The 12073-nt window shown below is 39.9% G+C and overlaps 1 protein-coding gene across 2 annotated transcripts in view; it reads left to right on the top strand.

The window, feature by feature from the left end:
* Window positions 1-12073, top strand: part of Ctnna2 (catenin alpha 2) — a 1108102-nt gene that overhangs the window by 794052 nt on the left and 301977 nt on the right. The gene's annotated exons all lie outside the window — the stretch shown is intronic.

Raw genomic sequence — 12073 nt, 5'->3', positions numbered from 1 at the left:
TAGAGAACCCTCTACTGAGAGCTGACTGACTCCAAGGGGATATGCGATACAGTAGTAGAATGTGGGGAGCAGATGGAGGACCTCAAGCATCTTTTTCTTATTTATTTATTTATTTATTTATTTATTTTTCCATTAAAAAAAATTTACACTTCCTTCCCTCCTCCCATTCCCTTCCCACTTTGCTCTCTCAATCACCCTCCTCCCTCCCCCTCCCTCCTTAAGAGAGGGCAGGGAACCCTGCCCTTTGGGAAGTCCAAGGCCCTCCCCATTACATCAAGGCCTAGGATGCTTTGCATCCAAATAGACTAGGGTCCCAAAAAGCCAGTACAGGCAGTAGTTTATTCTATTTTTTTATGTGGGGAAGGGAGTCAGGGCCTTTTGTAGCCCAGGCTGGCCTCAAACTTATTCTTAGGTAGTCAAAGAATGACCTTGAACCTTTGATCCTTCTACTTCCACCTTCTAAGTGCTGGCACTGTAGGTGGGTACTGAAGTACCCAGGACTTCATGCTTGATAGGCACACTCTACCAGCTGAGCTGAGCATAATTTCCCCTGTCCACCCTGCCCATTGAGTTCTAGCGTTGAGATTAAATGGCAAGGTTAATGATGGATGGCTGGAAAACTTGAACAAATTCAGAACCTACTTGATGCCTATGTGTTGCCATGAAACATTCACCTACACAGATTGTCAGTGATCGCTGCAGGACCTGGACCAGATGCTTTTTCTGTTTGGCTCAGGGGACTGACATATTTCTTATGGTCGGGGTTACCATGCTTAGAATGTTGCAGGACAGAAGTAAGGCTTATGGTTGTAGAACCCAAAGATAAAGACAAGTGGGTCTGCCCAAATTCTAGTTGTCTCAGGGTTACTATTGCTGTGATGAATCACCATGAGCACAGCAACTTGGAAAGGAAAGGATGTGTTTCAGCTTGCCCTTCCATACCACTCACTGTTCATCATCAAAGGAAGTCAGGACAGGAGCTCAAGCAGGCCCAGAACCTGGATGCTGAAGCTGATGCAGAGGTCATGGAAGACTCTGCTGCTTACTGGCTTGTTCCTCATGATTTGCTCACCCTGCTTTCTTGTAGAACCTAGGACCACTAGCCCAGGGGTGGTGCAACCCTAATGGGCTGGACACTCCTCCATCAATCATTAAGTAAGAAAATGCGCTACAGACTTACCCACAGCCCAATCTTTTAGAGACATTTTCTCAATTCAAGTTCCCTCCTTTGATGATTCAAGCTTGTGTCAAGTTGACATAAAAGTATCCAGCATGCTAGTTTTTATGAATGTAGTTTCTGAGAGAGGATAATCTATATATTTGTTAATTTCATAGCTTTGCGAATTGAGACAGCTTTTTTAAATCAATCATTTGTCGACTTTTTTGTCCATCGAGTAAGGATTCATATAGTGTTGGAATATAATATACTTGATAATCATGATGCCTTGCTTGCTATTTTTTCAGCCATGCACTGTGTATGATATGTAATATGATATATTTGTATCATACACACACACACATATACACACACACACACACACACACACACACACACACACACAAGGTCTCATTATGTGACCCAAACTAGTTGGGTAACCTCTATATCATCGAAGCTGAACTGGAGTATAAAATCATCCTTTCCAACCTCTCAAGTACTGGCATTTACAAACATCATCCAATATGGTTACCTCTCAAAATATTTTGTAAAATGAATATATACATGAGGATTGTTATTTGACCTATATTTTTTGATATTTAGCCTGTGCTTCCTTTAAAGAATTTTGGAAAATTTACATGTTCCCTTGAGAAACCTTAAAAATGTAAAAATAATTCATTCTAAGTCTAATTATTTTTTTAAAAATGCAATTATCTGCATATTGTTTATTCTTGCTTTGTAAAGTAAAATTATCATATCATTCATTTGAAATATAGGTAGTACACATAAATATGACTATGGACCACTGGAAAGCTTGAGTTCTGAACATCTTCAGCCATTGCTTCATTCTCTTTATGTTGGAGATTCTATTCTCTCCCATTAGATATATTAAAGCTGAAGCAGCATGTTTTTAGAACTGTTCATTTTTACTGAATTTTTCTAGCTTTCAATTAATCTAGGATCACTAATTGGAATTAAAAAAACTTACTTTCTGCATCCTATTTCACTGATGCCATAATTAAAAATAAAGTCGCTGTGTGTATGTGTGTGTGTGTGTGTGTGTGTGTGTGTGTGTGTATGTGTGTGTGTGTGAATTTGGAACTCTGTTTGGCTTTATTGACCTTTTTGGCTACATAGATGCCAATAATTCAGCTGATTAGTTACTGTAGCTTCATTGTTACAGAATCTGGTAGAGCAACTCTTTCAACTTTATTGTTATATAATCTTGGCTTTTCTATTTCTTTGGATTTCCATATAAATTTAAAATCTGATTTTCAATTTTTGTCTCCCCAAAATTGCAAGTATATGCCATTGTGTTTTGATTGGAATTGTGTTCAGTCTGTGAACCAATCTGAATGATCTGCCACTGTAATGTGGTTGAATAGCTATATTGGTGGCCATTGCAGACCTCTCTGTTTATTTGCATCTTTAATTCATTCTAGCAAAGGTTTTAATATAGGGTCTTAAACATCTATGAAATTTACTCCTAGTTAATTGATGTTCAAGGAAGTATTATAAAAAATGGTAAACAAAATATTGAGTTGATAATTATTATTTTTTTTTTTTTTTTGGTTTTTCGAGACAGGGTTTCTCTGTGGTTTTGGAGCCTCTCCTGGAACTAGCTCTTGTAGACCAGGCTGGTCTCGAACTCACAGAGATCCGCCTGCCTCTGCCTCCCGAGTGCTGGGATTAAAGGCGTGCGCCACCACCGCCCGGCTGATAATTATTTTTGATGGACTATACAGTTATACATGCTAGTGTGTGTGTGTGTGTGTGTGTGTGTGTATATATATATATATATATATATATATATATATATTCATATATATTGAGTTGAGATCCTTTGGTCACTGAAATTCACCATGACAAATGGCACATCTTGTGATGAATAAAGATAAAGTAAGTCCTTGGAACTCACTCTGTAGATCAGGCTGGCCTTGAACTCATAGAGATACACTTTCCTCTTGCTCTGAAATGCTGGGATTAAAGGCTTGTGTCACCAGCTCCTGGTTATTTCCGTTGTGTCTGTGTGTATATATGTATGTGTGTGGGTATGGGTGTGTCTTTTTGAGACAGAATCATGCTGTGTGTCTAGGCTGGCCTAGAATTGATGTGTAGTTCAAATTGGCTTCCAATTTTCAATTCTCAAAATGCTGAGATTAGAGACCAATGCGTAGTTGTTAAATATATTTTTTGCAGAGAGATTGTCTAAGTTAGGGTTTGTATTGCTGAGAAGAGACACCATGACCATGACAACTTTTTATAAAGGAAAACATTTAAATGGGGCTGAATTATAGTTTCAGAGGTTTGGTCCATATATTGTCACGGCAGGGAGCATAGCAGCATCAGGCAGACATGGTGCTAGGGAAGGAGCTGAGGTTCTTCATTGTGATTCACAGGCAACAGCAGGAGACTGTGTGCAACATTCAAACACAGGAGTTTGTGGGGACCATGCCTATTCATACACCACCATAAAAATAAATGTGGCAATGACATTTTGAGTAATATGAGTATTAATCTGTCTGTTTGAAAATTTGATTTTGTGTGCATGCTGTTGTTGTGTTGTGTGTGCATGTTGATGTGCTGTGTGTACTTGCACATGTTTGCCACAGAACATTTTAAGGTCAGAGGACAATTTTAGGAGTTGGTTCTCTCCTACTCCTGTGTGTACCAGAAGCAAAACTCAGGTCCTTAGGATTGAGCAGCAAAGTGCTTTGCTGGAGAAGACTTCTCTTTGCCCCTCCCCCATCTGCCCCTTTCTCACGAAAGCTGTCAGCCATGCTGTCTGTCTTCTTCAGGGCCTTCTCCAAGCTTCTAAATTCTCAGTATGGAGCAGCCTCGAAGAAGGGTAGATCAATGGTATTCTTTTCTTAAACTAAGGTCTCATATCCTAGCCAGTTACTAATCTGTTAAACTCAAAAGAATGTCCTTTGTTCTTATGGAGTTGGGAGTCCCTGTTGTATAGGTATCTCAGCTTCCCCTGCTGGGAAATAGCTTGCCTTACTAGAAATATTTCACCAAAAATCCATTCCAGTGCATCTTTCTATCTAACCTGGAATCTTTTTTTAAAAAGATTTATTTATTATTAACTTTTTTGCATCCTGACCTCAGCTTTCATTCCCTCCTCTCCTTTCACTTTTCTCCCCCTCGTCTGCCCTCTGCTCCCCCCTCTACTCCTTTTCTGTTTCTACTCAGGAAAGGGCAGGTCTTCCATAGATATCAACCTAACCACCTCCCCTCATATTAAGGTGGAACAAGGCAACCCAGTATGAAGAATAGAGTCCCCCAAACCAGTAAAAGAGTGAGGCAGCCCTGCTCCCACTGTTAGGAATCCCACAAGAAGGTCAAGCTACACAACTGTCACATATATGCAGAAAGCCTAAGTCAGTCCTATTCAAGTTCCCTGGTTGTTGGTTCAGTCTCCATGAACCCCAATGAGGCCACAAACCTGGAATGTTGGTTATTTGTACAACTTGTAATTACATTTTATTTATTTATTTACTTAAAATGTGTGTGAGTAAGTGTGTGTGTGTGTGTGTGTGTGTGTGTGTGTGTGTATGACCATGTATATGCCATGGCATATGTGTGGAGGTTAGAAAACAACTTGGTTCTCTTCTTCCGTCACTTGGAAGGTGTTAAACTGACTGAGTTGGTCAGGTTTAGCAATGAGTACCGTTACCAGGTGCGCCATCTCAGTAGGCATATATTACAATTACTTTGATTTCTGATTTTAAAAGCTTAGCATGCTCTGAGAATTGATAGCACATTTGACTGTCTGGTGAGCAGGGTCTTTTCTGTGCTCCAACCAACCTCATTGATTGCATCAAAACCTACTACATTGTCATATTTAAGACTTGTGAAATACTGCTTGTGTATGCTCCAGACTGATCTTCTAGCAGATAGAATACCAGCCTGAAGAGGTAGCAAATCATTAACTACAGAAAATGGGACAAATATCTAGGCCTTTCCAGTAAATGATGGCAACCTATGAAGATATATAAATGCATTTATTGATTGTAATGAGTAGTCAAAATGCAATTGTTACCATTGCCATCCTCAGTCTTGAATTGTATTCAACATAGGTACTTACAAAGGATGTTGTTAGCTTATGGAAGGTGACCCTAATGAGGATGGGGAAAGCCAAAGGTCAAGTATAGATATGGCTTATAGTATAGCTTATTTTCATTTTAAGAAATTGATATTGCATGCCAATAATTTTACTTCTTTCTGGGGGAACCTGTAGTGTCAATTTCTAATGGTGATGACCAATTTTAAATGACAACTTGCCCTGTTAGACTCACCCCAGAAGATGGCCTCAAATAAGGAAGTATTCAGATCACACTGGCCATTGGGGATGTCTGTGGAAAATTGTTTATATAAGTTGGAAGACCCAATGTGAATGAATGTGAGTGTCATTATTTTCTCAAAAATAGAAGAGTAGAGAAAGGTGACTGAGTATAAGAACCCAGCAAGCCCGCAACATGGGTGCATTCATTTCTCTCTACTCTTCACTGTACATGTGATGTGGCTGCTAGCTGAATGTCTGACACCTTGACTTTTCCTCTAGTGATGGACTGTAAGCTGGAGCTGTAAGCTGAAAAGACCCTTTCCTCTGAAAAGTTGCTTTTCGGTCAGGGTGTTTTATCCCACAAACAGAAACAAAATTAGGACACCAATGAAGAACTTTTTATGGTAATGACATCATCAGGGTGTGACTGGAACACTAAACCAAGATTCAGTTATGACATTCAAGAAGGTTCAACAGACTGTTAGAGGAGGCCCAGCCCAAATATCAATCCTTTTATTTGTTACACGTGTTCCTGTGTTACCTTCTAGGGAAGTGCCCCTTCCCGTAAAAATCTCATCTCATGTCTCCAATTCCTCTTCTCAAAGGTAAAATGAAAGAAAGAGCTTTATTAAATATGGATGAAATGAGAACATAAAATGGACTGTAAAGACAAAGAAGAAATCTCACTTTGAGAGGCAGTGTGTGTGTGGGTATGTGTGCGTGTGTGCATCTATGTGTATGCATGTGTGTGTTCATGTGTGTGTGTTTATGCTTGTGTATGCATGTGTTTGTGATTGTGTGTGTGTGCCGTGGGAGGGGAGAATACAAGTATTGAATTTACAGTCACCTGTAGGTTGAACAAATAAAGACATAGATGCCGTTCCATCCATCTTTTCAAGATAATCTTGTCTTGAAGAAGACAGTATTCTTTGTCACCTATAGTTCATTTAACATTCGCTTTATAATTGGAGTGACCAACTGCCTGAGCTAATTGGCTTTTCACAAAGGAAATAATAAACTCTAAAGAGAAGGGAGAGTTTTTCAACTTGGAGAGAGATATTACCTGAGTTGAGACTTCCCCCTCCCACCCCCGGAGAACTGGGAGATAAGAACAGTTTCTTCCCAGGTGCAGACAGTTCAAAGCGATGCTTCCCAGGCAACCAGAGGAAGCTACTCCTGGGGTTCAAAATGGCTAAGAGGCTTGTTTAGTTCTTAAAAGCATACATATTTCCAAGAGAGTAAATAATACACAGTGCAAAATTTTCTAAAGTAAATGTTCTAAGAAAAAAAAGAGGGAACCTGTCTCTCTTCTTCCTAAATAGATTATTTGTTTTGTCCTTTGTAAGATTTGTGTTTATCCTCACACCTTTAGAAGTCGGCCAGCCTCGCAGAACCAGTGACCTCATCTGTAAAACAGAAGCAGTCTAATAGATAGCAGTTACTTTGCTTTGCAGATGTAAATAAGCAAGAACACAACCTAGCCCTGTCACTGTGGTTCTGAAATGACTTGGACTTTCCTGATCTGGATTGGGAGTAGAATTCATACAAGCAGGTGTTCTAATTCATACATGAGATGTGGGTTCTTAAAAGAGCCTCTGTAAGGCTAAGAGCATCCTTTTGCAATAAAAGTCGGTTTTGCATTTATTTGTAGGAGTTGAGTGTTTCCTCTGTCAGCCTATCCTACCCAGAAGCATCAGTTTTGAGTTACCCGTAAATTCGAATTCTATTTAATTGTTTTTCTAAGCCATGATAAAGCTGAAGCTTGGTTAACATGCCTCACTTGAATCACCAATGCACACACAATTTGTCAGAGAATGTATTTCTCCAAAGACAGATCCAAAATGATTATTTTGGTTTAAAGTCTGCAGGATTCATTTCGGTTTGCAAAATTAGTATAAGTACAAATGTAGTTTAAATGTGAAAAGTAAGAAAATCAATTAATTCACTGGTAGGAAACTTTTAAAAATTAAAAGAAAAACATTGCTATTTTTCTTGAATCCACAGACTTCAATTAGACATATTTGACACATCAGGGCATAAAATACAAGCAAAGTAGAAATGTCAGGAACAACTCCATAATGGTGCTAAGAATAAGAAATAAGTTGGGGGGTTGGAGAGATGGCTCAGCAGTTGAGCCCACTTAATGATTTTGCAAGGGTCTCTAGGTCAGTGCCCAACACTGGTGTCAGGTGGTCCACAACTCCCTATAACTCCTTCTCCAGAGGATCCAGTGCCCTCTTCTTGTCTCCTCCAGCACTTGCACACACATGGCATGCACACATACAAATGCACTTAGAATTTTTAAAAAGTTAGCTAAAAAAAAGAATTAAATTTGTCAGTCAAAGATTCCAACAATCTTGACACAGAATGAGCTTTTTTCAAGAACTTTAAAATAAAAGTAGGCTTGGCTTACTCTTTCAGGATTGGCAGAGCACTGAGAGCAGGCTTGGTCCCTGAAACACTATATTAACCACTCTGCCCTTATTTGTTCAAATAATGCGTCCAATAAAAGTTACCTTCCTCTTTTAGAAGAGGGCTTGTTTCTTACGGTTCAGTTCAAGAATGTTCTTATGAGGAGGTGAATATACACACGAGAAAATTGTGTAGCTAGTTTGAGTATAGAAATTGCAATGCAGGTCAGAAATACTCTGAAAGGAATAAAATCTTTTAAAAAACACTGTTATAAATCCTAAGCAGGAGATAAATTTTCATGAGATCAGTGATTAACCCAATAGCAAAATGAAACTTATACCAACAATTCATTAATCCCGTCTCCCTTCTCTCAACACCATTAATTAAGTGTCTACTCAGTCCCCGTTCCTGAGCTACACTTATGTCGTGTACCCAATTAGGGCTAATTTTTTTTTTTTGCATGCTATGGGAGTGGTAACAGGCTCTAACAGTTGTTGAAATGTGGATCCTAGCGTTTACCACAGTGTGTCATCCTTAAATATCCCATAATGTGTTCTCTACTGCTGTTCCTAAAATCGAGTTTGTGTGGGGAGGTTTGAGCTGAACACATTAAGTGGGTGGTTTCCTCCCTTTGAGGTCTGTGGAGACCCTTATCTGATTTAACTGTCGCCTCAGGAGAAAGCTGTGCATTGCTGAGGTGGCCAAAAATAACCATTTCCTGCCTTGCAGCTTTACCTATGATTCTGCGGGAGAAAAGGCTTTGGAAAATAAAGTTTTGATGGTGTGTGGCAGAAACTGTGTCCCTTCTTCAGAGTTAAGAAGGAGTTGTCCAGTTTTTAATTAGGGCTTCTGGGATAACACTGTACTCTTTGTTTCTTTGATTCCCTTTTATGGGAAGAAGAAGGGAGGTACCACCTAAAAAGTGAAAATGTGGATTTTCTTTATGGAGCATACATACTCCTCCGATTTTAGTGTTATGATTTGATAGGAAAGAAACCAATATCCTGACTGATCCTGTCTGTCAGTCAGTGCTTCCTTATGATTGACATGGTGGCTGAGAAAAGTGGGGAAAGTGCCTGCCACACAAGCAGGAGGAGCTGTGTTTGTATGCTCAACAAATTCCACCCCCCCCACACCCTCAAAAGAAGAAAAAATAAAGGAAGAAAAAGCACAGGTGAAGTTGCGTGCACCCACAAGCCCATCACCAAGTGCACAGAGATTGGGATCCCTGGAGCTCAGTCAACTGAGTTGAGGCTGGACACTCTTGTTCTAGTGAGAGACCCTGCCTCCAGAAAAGGTGGACTTGCTTTTTCTCCAGAGGACTTGAGTTCAGTTTCCAGCACCCGAATCAGGTGTCTCGCTACTGCTGTCATTCCAGCTCCCAGGGTGGAAACCCCTGGCCTCTGATGGGACCTGCACTCATGTGCCCAAATCCACATGAAGGCACACACACCTACCCATAATTAAAAATAACAGAAATAAATCTTAAAAATGAGGTGGAGAATCAATCATAAAGACACCTGACAGCTCTCTCTGCCCTACACATACACACAAAGTTGAGTGCATATAGTTATATACATACTTTAGTTTGGTAATTCCTGAGGCATTCTCCACATTGCCCTCTACCCACTCCAGAATTGATGATCTGGAAATATACCCTGGAGTCCTTACAAGAACTGTAGATTTAAAAGGAGTCCCTGGGAATCGTTTCGTTAAGCAAATAAGCCTTTGCTAATCACCTTCACTTCAGCTGCAGAGATTTTGGTCCATCAGCCTTTTTTTTAGAGCAGAAAGGGTTTCATGTTTTCCAAAGAAGGGTGGTCTTGATGTGTCTGGCAAGGCTGTGAATGGGTACCAAGGAGAAAGCTTCAGGCGCTAACTTCAATGCAGAATCCTTTATGAGTTTCCGCCTCAATTACAGTTCCACTAATTCCTTTTTATGTGCGTACGTGATCTTTGTACACACTTTTGTAATTTGAAATTATATCCATATTTGGTTGACATGAAAGTCCTATTGTAGCTACACACATGACGTTTCACAAAAATTTATGCAAAGGCTGGAGAGTTGGCTCAGTTGGTAAGGTGCTCCCTGAAAAAGCTTGAGGACCTGAGTTTGGATCTCCAACACCCATAGGGTGGGGAAATAAACAAGCAAACAAACAAACAGACAAAAATCCAAAACAAAATAAAACAAAAACCCAGGAGAGACACACAACTGTAATCCCTGAGTTGGGGAAGCAGAGGCAAAAGAATCCTGGAGCTTGCTAGCAAGAAGGTTGAGGTCCATATGGAGGCTTAGACCTTGTCAATAATAATAATAATAATAATAATAATAATAATAATAATAGGTAGAAGCTGGGCACATCCTTAGTTCTAGCACTTTAGAGACAGAGGCAAGGAGATCGGTGTGAGTTTAAGGCCAACTTGGTTTATATAGAGAGTTCTAAGACATCAAGGCTACTCTACCCTTGTATGCACACACACATTCATATTTACATATCCACACACACATGTACACACACACGCACATACTCTCACACTCCAGTTGTTTCAACCACAGTCCCCTTGAACCTCACATTGGGGAATTGCTCTCTGTCACCACATAGGTCATTCATGCTCACTGTACCCATCCAGCCATAGTTCTGAGCGAAGCAGAGCTTTCTGTCCTCCTTAGAACTACAGAATAATCTTTCTCTCTCTTTTTTTATTTTGCAAAATGTAGACATTTTTCTTAAAATAAGCTTTCCCATATTAAAAATATATGCTCTTCAAAATGATGAAAACTAAATGCATGTGCTTATTATATTACCACATATTAGAAAAAAACGTACCTTTTCTTTGCATCTTGATAGTTGTCCTTTTTTTAATAGCTCCTTTCTAGTGTTTCTAATTTCTAAAATTGCTTTGGCCTATAGATATTTTTGAGAAAGGTTCTGTCTAAATATAAGGAAGGATTGTGTAACTGTTTTCATAAGTGAAAAGCTTACATTTGCCATGGTAATCAGAAAGGAAATAATGGTTTAATTAGTTTTTTAGATGAACAGATTTCTGCAATCAGACTGTGTTTACAATAGCATTTTAAAACAGTTTCTGTCCACAACAGCATTGTAATTACATTTTTTTTTTCAATGAAACTGTCAGAGGGTATCCACCTCGACCCTGGGCTGGCTGGTATACCTGCTCCATGGATGCCAGCTATTTTTATGACCAGGCTTGGTCTAGTGACCCCTAAGTGCAATATCTTTCTCAGCCTCTCTTTAAGCTGACAAGGAAGTGAGTGCTGTCGCTCACCGGGACACCAGAGGTGACTTGGGTTCCATTGTAGTAGCATTTCTTACACAAAGTACTTGCCATCCCAAGCTAATTCCCCATGCCCAAGAAGACCTTGGTCACTGCAGGGAGGCCCAGGGGCTCCTGTGGTTTTGGTTCTGCTGCTTTCATGACTGCCTGTGTGCGTTGAGAGGTTGTGGAGAAAATCCTCTTGGTTGATAACATCCACAGTGTGTTGTGTACATTTAGTTCCTGGAGATTTTAATGAATATTGCAGTGTAAAGTGAATGGGTTTCTGTCCCTCCCAGAACAAACTGGAAAGCACAGTGAGATAGACCCACTTCTGTGTGTATGTGGTATGTGGATGTGTTTGTACGTTTTTGCTTGTGTGTGGGTGTGCGTGTGCATGCACTTGTGGGGACCAAAGTTGATTTTGGGAATCAACCCATCACTCTTCTCCCTTATTCATCTCTTCTTTCTAGGTATCCTAACTCCAGCCTCGTACATGTGTGGCATCACTTTAATCAGTGAGTCACCTTCCTAGACCACCATCCTTCCTTTTCTTTTTTGAAACATTGTCTCTGATATCCCATGCTGGCCTCAAACTCTCTAGTTAGCTAAGAGTGATCTTCATAATTTCCCATTCTACTGCGTTGTGGCATCGGGCCTAGTTTATGTGGTACTAGGATTTAGAACCAAGACATTGTGCACACTAGGTACGCACCCTATCAGCTAGGTTACCCCACACATGTTCCTCAGCATTCTTCTTTATCTGGAACTGTTACCACATTCATCCATGATCTACAAATTTCTTATGAGAGATAGAGTTGTAGAGGTGGTAGTGCCAGAGTGAAAGCCATCGGAGGGACTTTATACTCAGATTTGAAAAATTTTTGCAACTCATTTTTGTGTTATGTATATCTCTGGGGGGCCTGAAACTCCATATG

This window comes from Microtus oregoni, unplaced genomic scaffold (genome assembly GCF_018167655.1).
Source record: "Microtus oregoni isolate MIOR12 unplaced genomic scaffold, Mior012 000002F_ref0000024, whole genome shotgun sequence".
Lineage (NCBI taxonomy): Eukaryota > Metazoa > Chordata > Mammalia > Rodentia > Cricetidae > Microtus > Microtus oregoni.
The sequence above is the reverse complement of the archived record's forward strand: the minus strand, read 5'-3'. Positions and strand labels throughout refer to the sequence as shown.